General features: G+C 38.6%; 1 long non-coding RNA gene across 1 annotated transcript; it reads right to left on the bottom strand.

Moving 5' to 3' along the window:
- Nucleotides 1-9,157: 9,157 nt before the first annotated feature.
- Nucleotides 9,158-13,715, bottom strand: LOC120400843. The gene is made up of 3 exons (XR_005596112.1): nt 13,338-13,715; nt 12,117-12,191; nt 9,158-9,223 (listed from the first exon to the last, which is right to left on the bottom strand). It is a non-coding gene; the product is annotated as an uncharacterized LOC120400843 (long non-coding RNA).
- Between the last annotated feature and the right edge of the window lie 3,665 nt (nt 13,716-17,380).

Genomic DNA, 17,380 nt, shown 5'->3' with positions numbered 1-17,380 from the left:
AGCCTAAATCAGACCTGCTGAGGTAAATCACTATTAGTACAAGGAGACTGTGACGCAGGTCCCTATATGACTCCAGCTGGAGCCAAATGACGACTGGAGGCCTGAAACCTGGGAGAGGGGACACTCGACACCAGGAGAGGTCAGAGGTACAGTTGGCCCACTAACTGTGGCAGCACCTGTAAAGTAGACATTTAAAATTGACAACATTTTTCAAAATTAATAAGATATTTTAAAAGACTGGACATTTACATAAATAATGAAAATATACTGAATTATATTAGTAGGGAGAGAAAAAAGTAATAGTAGTTTGGCAAGAATAAGTCCTCATGGCCCAGGTCATAAACCCTATCAGTTAGAGTTTAGCTTAGGAATAAATTACCCTACAGGTAAATTATTCAAAAATTGCCTAATTCTGGGTTTCCTGAACTTGAACTCCGAGCACCTGATGCTGACCACTGTTCGAAACAGGATACTGGACCAGGTGAATCTTGGGTCTGATCCAGTCTGGCACTTCCTGTGTTCCTAGGAAAGTGGAATTCTCAAGAGGGAATGACAATTTAATATTTTCACTATGGTTAGCAAATAAAATGGGCAAAATTGTTTCTGGTTGAATCTATCATCTACACTCCAGTACATCGTCTCATGTATAGGTATAAAAGTGTATCCTGTTCTTCTGCCTAAAGCCATTGCACAATCAAGTTGCTGTGTTGTCCAAGAGCAACTTAAAAAATAAAGAAAGGAATCATGCAGAAAAAGCTCAGGCATCTTATTTTTCAAGCCCTCTGATGACTCATAGTCACACATGTCTGAGTAATCAATTTTCACTAGCACAGTTCCCAAGTTCCCAAGCTGTAACTAAGACAACGCTGTTAGAGATTGAAAAGAATTTTTTTTAAAAACAAGTCCTAATTTCTAGGGCTGCCTTTAGAATCAGTTAAATGTAAGTAAAGGCCTTTAATCATGCTAGCAAAAAAGTAAATTTTTGGGCACGGCAATAATCTCTGGAAAGAGCAACTGCGGATATTGGGACAAAATATGCATCTTTCCTCCACTCTGTTTTATCAGCATGAGCCCATAATTAGGGGAGCCTTTAAAAACCAATAGTATGTGACTGTGTAATTAAAATCTATATCCCAGTACATATGCACTGAGGTAGAATTACAGTTGCTCGGGAAACCTTGATTCTGGTGTTTCCTAATTTGTGAGTGCTTGACTTTGCAACCTTAATATTCTTTTAATTAAAAAATATTACATTCAGGGGGGTCAAAAAAGGGTGCTTTTGTGGTTAAGCCCCAGGATGGGACTCAACTACAATTCATGGATCTGCCATAGACTTCTAGTGTAATCTTGGGCAAGACATTTCACCTTTCTATGCCTCATTCCCACCCCCATCTGTAAAATGGGAATAATGCTACCTTAACAAGATTTATTTTCTCCCACCTTTGTCTGTCTTACCTATTTTAGATTGTGAGCTTTCTGGACTCTCAGCACTTACAATGGGGTCCTAATTTCAACTGGAGTCTAAGCACTGCTGTAACACCAATAATAAATAATCATGAAAACGGGAGATTGAGGCGGGTATGCACATGGACATACACAATTTTGGATTAGAAGGAGAAAATCAAATTTAGTTTGCTTTCATACATAAATAAGTATTGAAAATATGGGCAAGCTCCATATCTAGATTAGATATCTTATAAATATACTCTGTGTGTATTGGCATCTGCATTTAGCTAGAGGCCATCCATGTCTATGTGATGGTAAATAAGGGTTGTTATTTAACATGCTCTGCTAGAGAATTATTCATGGGAGCCCACATTTATGTGGGCATTCAAATAAACCCAAATCCTAGAGGATCTGTGACCAGCGCTAGTACTTTCCAGATTTCATCAACAGTTATTTAACAGTGTCTGAAGTAAAATATTGAAGTTCTACAAAACATGTCAGATAAAACCTGATTAAAATGCTTAGCAGTATTGAATTGGTGGGTTGCTATACCAACAAATGATTTCACATCTCATTATGTTTGGTTCAGGTGGAGTTATAGAATTATCAAATTTATGATTTCTTTTCACTTCCCTGCCCCCTCGCCTGAGAAGATATACAGTTATGAAAACTGTAAACCACACAGACATTTTCTACTGTATTCTGCAAGGATCTCTGTGCACAGATAAGTACTCCTTCCAAAAACAAAATTCCTCCCTCTATTGCTTTCCTCTCTTCCATTCTCTCCTGTGCATGGTGGGTATTGCATGGACATATCCATATTCCCAGCCTTTGTCCACTGGTATTCTCAGAGGTCAGATTGACATTCATGTCAAAACCTGAACATTTTTTCTGCCCATGTAAAGGCTAGCTTTATTTTTGTTTCTAACGAGAGTTTAAATCCTTCAGAGGAATTGATGGGGACCACCAACAAATCTATTCAGTCAATCTGCATTGTCTGAGTCTTCACTTAGGCAGATAGAAACAATATTACTGAGCTATGCGAGCCACCCTATCCGAGGTATTCATTCTGACACCTAACACTGATATTTAAATATCATTAACTATTACATTGGTGAGATAAGGTGGGTGAGGGACAATATCTTTTATTGGACCAACTTCTGTGGGTGAGAGAGACAAGCTTTTGAGCTACTCAGAGCTCTTCTTCAGGTGATCATTTTAGCTGATACATCCAGCTACCCCGGGACTGTAGGTGGAGCTTTCTCTGAATACCACTAGTTTTCCCATCTCTACCCCAGTTATAACTGATTGTTCCCTCTGAAATAGCCAGGGAGAAAGATATTGAACTGAGCATGCTTGGTGCAGGAAATCTGCTTTTGTCTGTACCTGCATGTATCAGACAGTACTGAGGCAAAGGACACGTGGCAAAAAGGTATGAACTGACCTGAACTGTTTAGTCTTCCAGTACTCATGACCCTATGTGATAATTTTTCATGACACACACAGAGATGGTTGAAAAATTACAATTTTGACAAAAGAATATATTTTTGCAAAAAAAACAAACCACCATTTTCCCCCATTTTTCAACCAGCTGTAGAGTTGATTGAAAAAATTCACAATTCCAAAATTTGTCAGTGAAAGGAGGAGCACATTTTACTTTAAAATTTTCACCAATGAATATATAACATTTTTGAAAAAGCTCTGCACACAATATACCAGACCTAGTGCATTGAAACAAATGCAAATATTCCTATTGATTACAGTGGGCTTTTAATCAGGTCCCTACTATAAAACAGATAATTTTATTCTTTCCCTTTTGTAGGCATATGTATTCTACAGCAAATACCTTGAGGGGCTTCATGATCTACCCACCATGTTGATTTAACTCAGTGTTTCTCAAACTGGGGTCACCGCTTGTGTAGGGAAAGCCCCTGGCAGGCCGGGCCGGTTTGTTTACCTGCCCCGTCCGCAGGTTCGGCCGATCATGGCTCCCGCTGGCCGCAGATCACTGCTCCAGGCCAATGGGAGCTGCTGGAAGCGGTGCGGGCCGAGGGACTTAGCTGCTGGAAGTGGCGGCCAGTAAGTCCCTCGGCCCGCACCGCTTCCAGCAGCTCCCATTAGCCTGCAGTGGCAAATTGTGGCCAGTGGGAGCCGCGATCGGCTGGACCTGCGGATGAGGCAGGTAAACAAACCAGCCCGGCCTGCCAGGGGCTTTCCCTACACAAGCGGCGACCCCAGTTTGAGAAACACTGATTTAACTGAAGTAGTCAAGGAAAGCTCTGATGGCAAATAGAATCATAGGGCTGGAAGGGAACTCAAGAGGTTATCTAGTCCCTCCCCCGCGCTGAGGCAGGACCAAGTACATATAGACCATCCCTGACAGCTGTTTGTCTAACCTGTTAAAAACTTGCAGTGATGGGGATTCTACAACTTCCTTCGGTAACTTATTCCAGTGTTTAACTATTATTATAGGTTACAAAAGATTTTCCTAATATCTAACCTAAATCTCCCTTGCTGAAGACTAAGACAATTACGTCTTATCTTACTTGTAGGGATCATGGAAAACAATTGATTACAACAACAGATCCTTCTTCATTTTTCAAGACTAAACATGCCCAGTTTTTTCAGTCTTTCCTCATAGGCCAAGTTTTCTAAACCTTTTATCATTTTTGTTCCTCTCCTTTCGATTCTTTCCAGTTTGTCCACATCTTCTCTAAAATGTGGTGCCCAGAAGTGGACAGAGTATTCCAGCTGAGGCCTCACCAATGCCAAGTAAAGTGAGAGGGATACCACTCATGTCTTACATACAACTCTCCTGTTAATACATCCAAGAATATTAGCCTTTTTGCAACTGCATCACACAGTTGTCTCATATTCAATTTCTGATCCACTCTAACTCCCAGATTCTTTCAGCAGTACTTCTGCCTAGCCAGTTATCCCCCATGCTGCAGTTGTACATTTGTTTTTTCCTTCCTAAGTGCAGTACTTTGCACTTGTCTTTATTAATTTCATCTTGTGGATTTCAGATCAATTCTCCTATTTCTCAAGGTCCTTTTCAATTCTAATCCTGTCCTCCAAAGTGTTTGCAACCCCTCCCAATCTGATGTCATCTGCAAATTTGGTAAGCAATACTCTCCACTCCATTATCCAAATCATTAAAGGAAGTGTTAAACAATACCAGACCCAGGACACACCCCTATGAAACCTCACTAGATACATCTTCCCAGTCTGACAGTGAACCATTTATAATTTATCTTTGAATGGTTTCTCAACAAGTTGAGCACCCACCTTACAGTAATTTCATCTCGACCACCTTTACTTATGAGAATATCCTGTAGGATTGTGTCAAAAGCTTTTCTAAAAATCAAGATATATCTTCTACTTCTGTGCTATTTACAAGGCTGGTAACCCAATCAAGGAAGGAAATTAGATTGATCTGGCATGATTTGTTCTTGAGAAATCCATGCTGGCTATTATTTATCACCTTATAATTCTGTATGTGCTTATGAATTGACTGTTTAATAATTTGTTCCAGTATATTTCCAGGACCAAAATGAGATTGATTGGTCTAGAATTGGTTGTTCCCATTCTTAGAGATACATTTGTCCTTCTCTAGTCTTATGGGACCTGACCCATCTGCCATGAGCTCTTGAAGAGAATTGTTGATGGTTCCAAAAGTGCTTCAGCTAGGTCCTTAAATACCCTATGGTGAATTTCATCAGGCCCTGCTGATTTGACTACATCAAAGTTATCGAAAGATTCTTTAACCTGATTCTTCTCTACTGCAGCTTGTGTTTGCTCCCCCTTGTTTATATTAATTGTATTAAGCAACTGGTCACAATTAACCTTTTTAGTAAAGACGAAAGCAAAATAGATATTAAACACTTCAGCCTTCTAATCTACTTTAGAACTGGAAATATCATATTAGATACCCAATACCTGTTATTCATAAGGATGACTCATATTGACAAATTGTGTGTTTATTTGTAATACTTTCACTTATTGTTCTTCACAAAATCAGCGGTAATGAGGTGACATTTTGCCTGCCTTCTGTTTATGACAAAGGAATGGCTGAGTTATAAGTGTTTTAACCTCTAAGACAGACATCTATAAATGTTTCAGTCAGATATATAGTTAAGCATGATGGATAAAAAGATTTAAAAAAACTGTAAAATCATATTATTTAAACATGATTTTTAAATTTATTCAGTAATTCAGTTCAATGATTATGGTTCATTCCAAATTAAGAAACCAATTCAGAGTTGTAAAAGAAAGTTTGTTTTCCTCTTCCAACCTATGAATAAAAACTAGGTGTGAGAGGATGAGATCTCCTAGTGCTAAATTGTGAAGGATATGGTGACCAGAATAAAAAACAGTTCAATCCTCTAACTACAGATAATACTTTTGTTTAATAAATTGGTTTTAAATGCAAAACATGTTTTGATAAATGTATGTTTTCTTATACATCCAGCACATTTAAGGTTGTGTTTTATTTAAGCAAAAAATTTTAATAAACATTAACTGAATCCAATTTCCATCCAAAAAACACACAAATGACAAATCATGAGTAAAAAAGTAATCCAGGAAATAAGAAATGCATCGTTCACCATTTTCCAACATAAAAAAAAATATGTAAAAATTAAGAATCTGAATAAATGTATGTTAAGCTGTATAATTTGCTGAAATAAATGTATAGAGACAGTCTATCCTCCTGGTTAGCAAAAAGTATCAACTTTAGTATAGAGGCTATATTTAGTTGCAAATCAACATGTTTTAATGGTTACCAATCAATGAGAATCAGCTGGTCTTTAGGAAAATAACTGAAGAGTACAAATTCAAAAGACTAAAATTGATTATTTAAATCAAGGTTTTCTGCTTGCTGATTTCAATCAACCCACCCTGCTAAAAAGGAAAAATGAATCCGGCCTACTTCTATAAGTGATCGAACGGAAAATGGTTGTCTGGTTTTCTTCCGCTATAAGAAATTTGGACAAGGTCATGAGCAGCTGTGTTTATTCAACCCACTAGTGGATTTATTCTCTCATTGATGTGTGGGGCGTGTCCAGCAGAACTCCTGTTAACCTCATTGTGAATTGCATGGATGACAGAAAAATAGGTCCCTAGCATCAATGAGAGCCAAACAAAAATGTGAGCAGAGCACACAAAACAAGGAACCTCACCTGGCTGAGCTTCAACAGGATGTTCAGATAGTTCAGATCACTGATGCCTCATACAATATGATGTGTGGTTGTAGACACCTAACTTATCTAAACTCCTTTTCAGAGAGATTGGATACTAAAAGCTCGACCTAGCCAGTTGCCTAGGATCAAAAAGGCGGAGTTTCAGTAGGATTTGTTGATCCTGCAGGATCGTCCAAATTCTCTAACATACACAGCTGCTGTATGGCACTGCACCTTACTCCCTCCCATACTAGAATAAGGTGACCTTCAAGGGGACTGGTGGAACTGGTGTGTGCCTGCAATCTCCCATCTTCTATTTTCTGGTGGAAGAGGGCTGTTTTTCAGGTGCTAGTTCCAGTTTCCTAGGTGTCTGTGTAATTTATCTAGTAATAGTGTCTGTATTATGGAACATATGGATTTGTTACAAAGTGATAGTGTACTAGGTAACATAAAGAGTCTATCTCCTTGCTATATGCTCTGACTGGGACCATAGTAAGACCTATTTTAAAAATTAAAAAAATTGCAAAAAACATTCTCCATCAAGATTAAGGACCAATCTGCTAATTGACAATATAAATAGGCACTAGAGCTCCAATTCTTACTGCTACATCAAATCTTTTGCCCATATTACTTCTACACAGGGTGGATTTGATTTAAATGAAATTGATTTGATTTAAATCATTTAATCACTAGTCAGGAAGACTCTATTTAATCATGGATTTCTACATAAAAATGCATTCTTGTTGGCTGTTATAACCTTAATACATATTCTTCACAACTCAGATAGATGTAGGTTTCATTTTCAGAAGGTACACACTATACATTTTTAAAGTGATTTATTTTGAAAACTTTTCAAATTAGTTTTACAGCTATATCAGAAAACAAATGATTGTTTGGTTATTTCATTTACCAAAGGTAAATGAAGCAGATATTTATGAAGTCATTGGGAGGTGAACTATCTCCAGTTCAACAGGTTAATCATTAATATTTGGAGGATTTTCTTGCCATGCTGTATTAGGAGGAGAACATCACCAGACAGACATTTAAATTGTTTTATATTCTGGATTTTTTTCTTCAACAGCAAACATAATATTTTAACAAAACAAGTATATGAATTTTTGAATGTAGTTAAACATTCAAGTTTTTAAAAATCAGATTTGTTTTTGTTAAAATCGTTTAACTAAATTAGTTAATGAAATATTAAAAAAACAAAAATTAAATTGACCATGTCAGCCATAAGAAACTTAAAATATTGGCTTCTGCCGCTAACTCAGTCATCTTCACCTTCATTTTCCTGTTTGTTCATAATCTGGAAAAGAAGAAACAAGCTTTCCTGATGTTTCAAATCCCAAACGATTTCTCCATTTGGAATGAATTAGTCCAAAGGAAGAAAATATTCTTTCTACACCATTGGTTCGACCCAGCATGGTCGTTCTTACGATAATGTTGCTGGTGCTGCACTTCACATTAGCAGGATTCTTTGGATACAGGGAGATTGGTCAAAGCTGTCTCCCTTTGAGGTCTCTGAGCAAATCAGGTATGAAATACACTTTGGATACAGACAACATAGTCCAGTCACACTGGAGGTGAGATGACCTTCAAGCTATCACCAGTTTGGAAAAATTCAACAGCTTTCTTAAAATCTCTTCTTGTGTACCACATGATTTGGGAATCCATAATACCCTCCAAAAATCAAAAATAAAATAGGCACAAGACTACATTTCAGGAAGTTGACAGGGCCGCATCCAGATAACAGTCATGCTCTGACTTCCAGAACTTGATGTCAGATGAGGGCCTCAAAAAGGCCATCAAAATAACTGATTGCAAAAGTTCCTAATAAAGAAACCAAGCTCTCAATCACATATTCATCAGTATTCTTAAAAATAGCATTATCATGGTCTGGAAAATGTATGTCACATCTTTCCTTCACAAACAAGAAGGCAAAAGAGCCACAATTGACCAACTCTAACTGGGTAAAACATCACAGCTTACCCCTTTTAACAACTCACAGCAGAAAGTTTCTTTGCAGCTTACCAATAAGAATCCCCTTTAAAGTTTATAATAGGTCTACATTTTCATATTGGCTATTTCTCTCACAGTTATCTTACAATTCAAGAGGCTTTTAAACATCAGTTTTACCAGAAAGTTACCCTGACACATACAGGTCTTACCACGTAGCAGGGAGTAACTGCAGCATGTATAAAAACAATAGAAAAAGTTCGTTGGGGGGAAAAACCCCACCCACCCTTATACACACTGTATAAAAGTGACCTACATTTCCATCTAGTTATCAGACAACTTTTAAAGTTCAAACCAGAAACAGCATATAAGGTAAAGTTTGGGAAGCAGAATCATCTCCAAAGCATCTGATAGAACATATTTTCAAGTAAGAATTTAAAGTAGTAAGACTTTACTAAGTAGTATGAGGATCCCACTATAACCCGAGTGTGAGAGCTGGAGATAAATATCTTGTTTATCAGTAGATTTTGCTTTTAGACAGTTGAGGAATCTCACCTGTTTTCTGAGATAAGATGCAGAGCTATGGTTACAGTCCTCTTGTTTCTATCTCCTCCACTTTCTTCTCCTTTTACTGGTAACTAGTAGGCAGGACACGACTTGTGTCAATGTGTAGGCTAGACACAATTTCTTAAACTGAACTTTTTTTCAGTTATTCTGGCATGCCTTTTAACTAGACCCATTAGATGATGGACATGCAGATACAAAAGAAATGTACAATTTCACAATAGACTTCTTCATAAAATGAATCTTTGTTTAGCTGGCATTGACTGCTTCCAGCATTGATGCATATGATTATTCTTGACAACTTGATGCTAGATTTTACGTGCCACGCCTTTGTCATCACTCAGATATTCATGCATAGATTTCAAGGCCAAAACAGTCCATCGTGATCATCTAGTCTGATCTCCTGTATAACAGTCCATAAAACTTCCCCAAAATGCCTGTCAGAAAAATGTTTGTTAAAGATGTACACCTTATTTCCAGTCTGAATTTCTCTAGCTTCAATTTCCTACCACTGGATCATGTAACACCTTCCTCTGCTAGACTGAAGAGCCCATTATTAAATATTTGTGCCCTATGTAGGTATTTATAGACTAATCAAGTTATTCTTTAACCTTCTCTATGTTAAGATAAATAGATTGAGCACCTTGAGCCTATCATTATAAGGCAGGTTTTCTAATCCTTTAATCATTCTCATCATTCTTCTCTAAACCCTGTCCAATTTGTCAACATCCTTCTTGAATTGTGGGCACTAGGACACAATATTCCAACAGCAGTCACATCAGTGCCAAACACAGGTAAAATAAACCGGCATCTTATGTAGGAGTAGAGAGGTTGTGTGTACATGGACTGCATTAGTCCTTTTGGCCACAGCGTTACCCCTGGGAATTCCTAATCAGCTGGTTATCCACCATGACCTCCAAATCTATCCTGGAAGCAGTGATTCTGAAAAAAAGAGTCCTCCATTCTGTAAGTATGGTCTATATTCTTTGTTCTTAGATGTATACATTTACATTTAACCACATTAAGATAGGTGAGGATTTATACCCAGCTCCACTCATGATTTTATTGACCCCTATCATTTCCCCGCACCCTTAGTCATCTCTTTTCTAAGCTGAACAGGCCTAGTCTTTTTAATATCTCCTTTCCTAAGCTGTTCCATACACCTAATCATTTTTGTTGCCCTTGCTTGTACTTTTTCCAACTCTAATATATTGTTTTTGAGATGGGGTGACAAGAATTGTGGGCAGTATTCAAGGTGTGGCTATAGTGGCATTATGATATTTTCTGTCTTATTATCTACTCCTTTCCTAACATTGTCAGCTTTTTTGATTGCTATTGCATGTTGAGTGGAGGTTTTCAGAGAACTATCCATGACACCAAGATCTTTCTTGAGTGGTAACAGCTAATTTAGACCCCATCATTTTGTATGTATAGTTGTGATTATGTTTTCCAATGTGCATTACTTTGCATTTAACACTGAATTTCAATTTTGTTGCCCAGTTACCCAGTTTTGTGAGATCCCTTTATAACCATTACAGCCAGCTGTGGAGCCCTGATTTTCAACCTTTGACCCCTCATCTACACCTGTTTTCATTCATTATCCTCAGTAATGACTTGTTGCCTGGGATCAGTGGCCCCTTGCCCTTATTTGAGGAGAGATCTATTAGTTTTGGGTGGGCCTCGACCCAACAATCCCCTGTACTTCAAACACACACTTCTCAATATCTGCAACAAATGAAATAGGTGCCCTACGGACACCAGCCTCTTTCACTACACAACCTTGATTCATCCCCAGAGGTCTATTCCATGCATTGAATAAGACAAGGACCCTGTGGGGAAAAATGTGATCATGTAATTAAAGACTGTCATAATGCATTCACACAAGGGGAGCAAGTTAAGGTTCCACAGGCAAACTTAGTTCTGCCATTTCCTAATTTCTGAGTGTGTAACTTTGCAACCTTAATATTCTTTTGAGATTGTGTGTAATATATGTATTTTCAGAATGGCAGAAAGGATTGAATAGTGTTGAGCTCTAGAATGGGAATCATGTGACCTGGTCTCAGTACTGAGCTCTGCCATAGTGGGAGATTGACCCTACACTAGAAGAAGGATGGATCTGATGATCTAAAGTGTCTTTACTCTGTCTACTTCTATACATATGAAGAAAATCTTCCCCTGACTTGTGTAGAGGCACTGAAGGATGAAGGTGCAGAGGAGCTTTTACTTCTGAGCACCCGCAAAAGAACAAGATGGATTTCCTGTCCAGTCTTTGCTGTACATGAGCTGCCACCAGCAGCAGGCACTAGATTTAAGACTATATTGAGGACTTTTAAAAGAAACAATAATGGGAATTCTTGAGCACCCTTAACTCCTTTCATCATGAATGCTGAGCACCTTGTTCTATTGAGAACAAAATGAGTATTATGATTATTACAGAGCATGTATTATTCCTCCATACATGCAGGCACAGTTCTGTCCTTCCACCCACTTCCCCGAGCCTCCCAAAGCCATAATATTTTATGTTGAGCAGGATGATTCTGAGACCTCTTGTATGGCTACTTTTACTTCAACCTGTCAAGCTTAAAAAACCTCAAGGGCAGGATTTTATTGTATCTGCTTTAACACCTTTCTATTCAATCTCTATTTCTCTAGCTAAGTAGAATTATGATTTTCTGATGTGGTGACTTGGGAAGTGACTGCCCTTCCCCCCCCCACGCCCTTATTGTGGAGAGGAATAGGTTCCTGAACCACTGATTAGTGTGTGAATTTTAATAGTTGGTCATTCTTTGGCAGTAAATAGCCTATTCTATAGTAAAGGTTACCACACAGCAGGAACATCTGAGCAGTTATGAATACGCCAGTGCCTTTATTAATATTAAATGTTGCATTCCACAAGTTAAATGCACAAATAGGAATTAATTTTGCTGTCATAACTCCCTCCACACATACCCCCAAGGAAATACTTACATTCAGCCCATCCCTTCCTCAAAGACAAACCCACTTTTCATGGGGTGACAGATTTTGATGAAATGAAGGCATCACCTTTAGGTTGAAAAGAGATGAGTGGTCACTGGGTTGTGACTTATGTGTTGTCATGACACTTTGAGGGTCAAGTTACACCCATTTGATATTATGCTGTGATCAAATTCAGATCCCAGCATTAACGAGTACAACTCATTTTGGAGTCAATGGAATCTTTATCACAGACCAAACTGAGCACCAGAAGTGGTGCCATACCAAAGTTATTTTTATTGTATTCCCTCCTATTAGTTGTTTTTCGAACTGCACGTCCTTTTTTGTCCCCACCCGCCTCAGATTGCAATTACATACAGTCACAGACTGCCTGATTGGTCCAAATTATACTAAGCCAGTGTCACTTATTTCACCTCCAGCTTACATTTGATATGCAACTTTCACTATTGTCCAATCTAACCTTGATTCCGGCCTAGTGATTTCCCTGCAAGTTGCACCCAATTTGCTATAGGTAGCACCTGACTGAAGTCAGCCCACCAGCATTAATGCTGCTTTCCTGAGCAGCACTTTTGCATTTTTTACACCTGTATTTAACATAGGGCAGTGTAACCTCTGTTCCCTAATACAATCTCTGTGGGTGAAGTCTGCCTGCCATCACTACAGTGGTTGTACAGCTGCAAGTGTAATAAACAATCTACCATCACCACACTTAGAGCTTGACAATTGCACTCTTAGCAACAGGCTGACATCACTGAAAAATGGCTATGACAGCCAACAGGGCTGCAGAATGACAATACCCAGTACTACATAATGTACAATAACTAAAGAAGCTTTGCTTCTGGGGTCAGGGGACTAATAGCAAAGAGATGCGCTTTTTCTGTTTGTCTGGTTTAAAGTGTATATGTGCTTGTCTACCAAATATTTTCCAACAAAATAGTCTCTGTAATGGTTTTCCTTAATTACAAAAATGCTTTATAGTAGTCATTATTATTTGCAGTCGCTCTTCCATAAATTTGATATTCCAGAGTACATAATCCCCCTTTTGTTTGCTGAAATACAAGTTCAAGTAGTAATACTAAACCAAGAGCCGTTTGTTAATTAGCTAATTTAACTGTTAGTGCTTCAATTATAAATCAAGAAACCTCAGATTCTCAGCACTTCTTCTATGACATGAATAGCCTAAAATTGATCTGGGGCAGTGTCTGTGATACTCACCAATCAGCAGTACCTCCTTGTGGCACATCTGGGGAGCTAGCTCTGCAACCCACTGGTGCCCTCTTATTCTGATGCCCTCTTCTGCAGTTACTCAGCCCATCATTCCCCTGGCTTATTCTGGGATCTGCACCACTTGCTTCTTCACAGCTTAGTCCTCTGGCCAAGTTCCATTAAAGTTCTCCCCACTTCCAGGGTATCCTCAAAGTCTGCTTCTAGCTGTCCTTAGTGTATCACTCCCACAGTGGCTGATAGAGGAACCCAGAGCTGCCCTCTACACCAGGTTCCAGTCCAGGGACCCTGATCTTAACAGCTCTGGGCTTTTACTCTTTCAGCCCTTACTACTCCCTATTCTGTCCTTACAGTTTCCTGCTCTTATCCCTTGTCTCTTATTCCTTGCATAACAGCAGGTTTCCCCCTTACAGCCTACCAATTTCTCTCTTTATAGCTCCTGTCCATCTACTCTCCTAGGTGGACTTCATCTGCAATTAGGCCCTAGCATGCCCTAGGTTTCATCCAGGTGCAGCCTAAAGTTAATCGGCCTAACTTACCCTTTCAGGACTTGTGGGGGGAGGAGGGGAGACTCCCCGTCACATGATCCTTTTCCAATTTTGGATTCTGTATTAAAATAGGCAAAATACTGCAGCCATCTTTTAATGCTTTTGAGCATATTGGGTTTTCTCCCATTGACTTCAATGGGAACAGATATGGACCCTTCAGCAGCATATATACACTATATTGTGAGGTAGTAATCTAAGCTTTCCCTCTCATTTCCTAACTTGTGAATGTATAAAATTTCCCTATATGAGTAAATCTTATCTTTCTGTACCTTTACATAACTATGGAATGGTATTGCTTTTGTAATGGAAATATGTTCTGAAACTGTCAAATACCCATCTACTGGTCACCTTGTTTTAAAGCAACAGCAATAGCAATAAATATATAAAGAAACGAAGAAAAATGGGGTAAGGGAGGAGAAGCCTTTCTAAAAAAGTAACATCGATGCAAGATTTGGTAATCACTTTCAAGCATGAAATTTCCCCTTTCAATTAACTTTCCTTTATAACATGATGATGGACATGATATAAAAACCTGAACAAACAGAACAGAATTATAAAGGTAACTGGAATTTTCTTTGAATAAACTCTTATTTCTTGTTCTCCTGTAGCTTTCCCTTGAGCCCCTCATTCTTCCTTTCTGTACAGTCTCTCGTTTCACTCCTCTTCTCTCTTTGTTATGTTATCCTCTCTCTTTTATGGTTAATGGGTGGTAGTCCCCACATTATTGAAGGCTGCAAAATGGATTTCACAATAATCCCTGTTTCAAATAGAATAGAAACATCCACTGTGGGGAATTAAATTTCTATGCTTGTTTCCTGCCCAAAAGATTTTTGATTTGAGGGAGATACCTCCAGCAATGTTGAACCTGGTAATATTTTGAATATAAGAATATCTTCTGTGTAAAAAGATCCACAATTTGGGACACAGTACCTGTCTTTTTCAAGAAACCAACAGCCTTCAGGTTATGTTTTTATAGTGTCCACTGACAAGAGAAATGCACACATGGTGACTGAGAGAGGACTTTGGTAGGAGTTGTGTGCTCTTGCAGATAATTTGCTGAAATAGTAGTTTTTTCATACATCTTCATTTCAGTTACCTCATCTGCAAAATGGAACTCCCTAATTCTTATTCACCTTTGTGAAGCACTTTCAGATCCATAAGTGAGTGCACTATTATTGACCACATGAAAAAGCTGAGAGAGAAACCAATTTCAGGATCTAGATCCCAATTCATCAAGCCTCTTAAGCATGTACTTAACTTTAATCATGTGCTTCAGTCTTATTCAGCAAAGTGCTTAAACATGTGCTCACTTTAACTTTGAAGTCTATGGGACTTTAGTATGTGCTTAAGAGCTTTGCAAAACTGGACCCTAATAAATACAACTCTTCTTATGGGAAAATGTTCCAGACATATCTGTGAAGTCATATCTGTGTGGCTTCTCCTTCAGGGGTCTCAAGTGTTCCATAGAAAACAGCAGCTATTTGAAATATCTTGGAACAGAGTCCAATAATCAAAGTTTGATATTTTACAACAGTATTATTTGAATGACTATAATTGTGAACTTTTATAACAGAATGACTTCACCCAAAGGCAAAGTTTCAATCTTAGACATTTCCCCTAGGAATAGTGATACTTTTGAGGAATCATGAAAAGAAAATAAAGGACTTAAGTTTGGACACATACACAAGAAAACAAAGAATCTGAAATATATTACTCAAGTATTTTGCACCAAAAGGGTTGACTCTTGTTCCCAGTAAATGCTAAAGCTTTGAATTAAGTGAATCCTCAAGAACCAGATAAACTAGAAGCAGTATGACAGATACCGCTTAAGAAAATTGATGGCAAATTAAATTGAGTAAATAACTTGTGCTTCATTCACTATAAGATATGATCTTGAAAGTTAGTTGACCAGCTGTTCTATGACAAGGCTTTAAAGTAAGGACCCAATCCTGCAATTGCGGTCAATGTGAATCAGGAGTAGCTCCAGCAATTTTGGTGTTACACTGGCACAAAATAAGTAGGATCAGTCTACACCAGGCACAGAGTCAGCATTTAATTACAATGCCTACATGGCAGTTCAGAAATAAGTCATTATTGCCAAGAGTTTGAACCTTCTGTAGGATGAGCCAGTTGGCAATGGTCTTCATTGGAGGGCATCAGCCCTCAGCCTTTGCCATACCATTGAGCATAGCCTATGTTATTTTATTCCAACAGCAGCAGTGATAGCTGTAGGCAGATACGGTCAAACTGCAGGATCCTCTCAGCTGTGCCAACTCATCAGCTGGCTCAGTATGATTCATGGTGTGTAATATATTGATGCTACCCACCTCCATGTGTTACCAAAAAAAAATTGTGTGTGTGAATTTCTAACAGAATTGCTGCCCTTGTTTGTGTTGCATTAGCGGACTGTATTTTTGGCAGCAGCACATCTCATCAAGCCATGGGTGTTAGTTGTGTATTAGAGGTGCACTACAAGCAAACTCTCCTCAAAGACCTATCCATGTCATAATTCACAAGTTGATCAAATGTTGCGGTCCAGTGAAAAATGAATCAGAAAGTCTGCTAATGAGCCCATCTGTGCTGCTAGAAAACTTAAACTGCTTTGAGCAGGGGAGCCAATGGAGAACATAAAAACTGTTCAAACTACAAAAGGACAGCTCATTTAAAATCCCACCCAAAACAAATCCCAGATATATGTTTGGAATATTCCTTGAAGACTTGATGGTACATATTCAATTCAATGCAGAATAATTTAGCTATGCAGCTTCCAATCAGCAATTTAACATTAATGACTGTCCTGGGACTAAGAACTCTTCCAGTACCAGATCCGAATCCCACAAAAATTAGTGGGAGTCTTTTCCTTCATTTCAGTAGACTTCAGATCAGACCCACATCTACAAAGGCCTCAGCATCCAGGACTTCTTAAAATTAGTTTAGGGCAAAATATTCAGGAAGAGTTAGAGGACAGAAAACCTGACTGAAATCTTGGATCAAAGAACACTTTTGGGAGGAGGCGAGTAAAGAACATAAGAACATAAGAAAGGCCGTACCGGGTCAGACCAAAGGTCCATCTAGCCCAGTATCTGTCTACCAACAGTGGCCAATGCCAGGTGCCCCTGAGGGAGTGAACCTAACAGGCAATGATCAAGTGATCTCTCTCCTGCCATCCATCTCCATCCTCTGACGAACAGAGGCTAGGGACACCATTCTTACCCATCCTGGCTAATAGCCATTTATGGACTTAGCCACCATGAATTTATCCAGTCCCCTTTTAAACATTGTTATAGTCCTAGCCTTCACAACCTCCTCAGGTAAGGAGTTCCACAAGTTGACTGTGCGCTGCGTGAAGAAGAACTTCCTTTTATTTGTTTTAAACCTGCTGCCTATTAATTTCATTTGGTGACCCCTAGTTCTTGTATTATGGGAATAAGTAAATAACTTTTCCTTATCCACTTTCTCAACATCACTCATGATTTTATATACCTC

The sequence above is a fragment of the Mauremys reevesii genome, linkage group 1 (assembly GCF_016161935.1).
Source record: "Mauremys reevesii isolate NIE-2019 linkage group 1, ASM1616193v1, whole genome shotgun sequence".
NCBI lineage: Eukaryota > Metazoa > Chordata > Testudines > Geoemydidae > Mauremys > Mauremys reevesii.
This window is presented reverse-complemented; position numbering and strand designations above follow the sequence as displayed.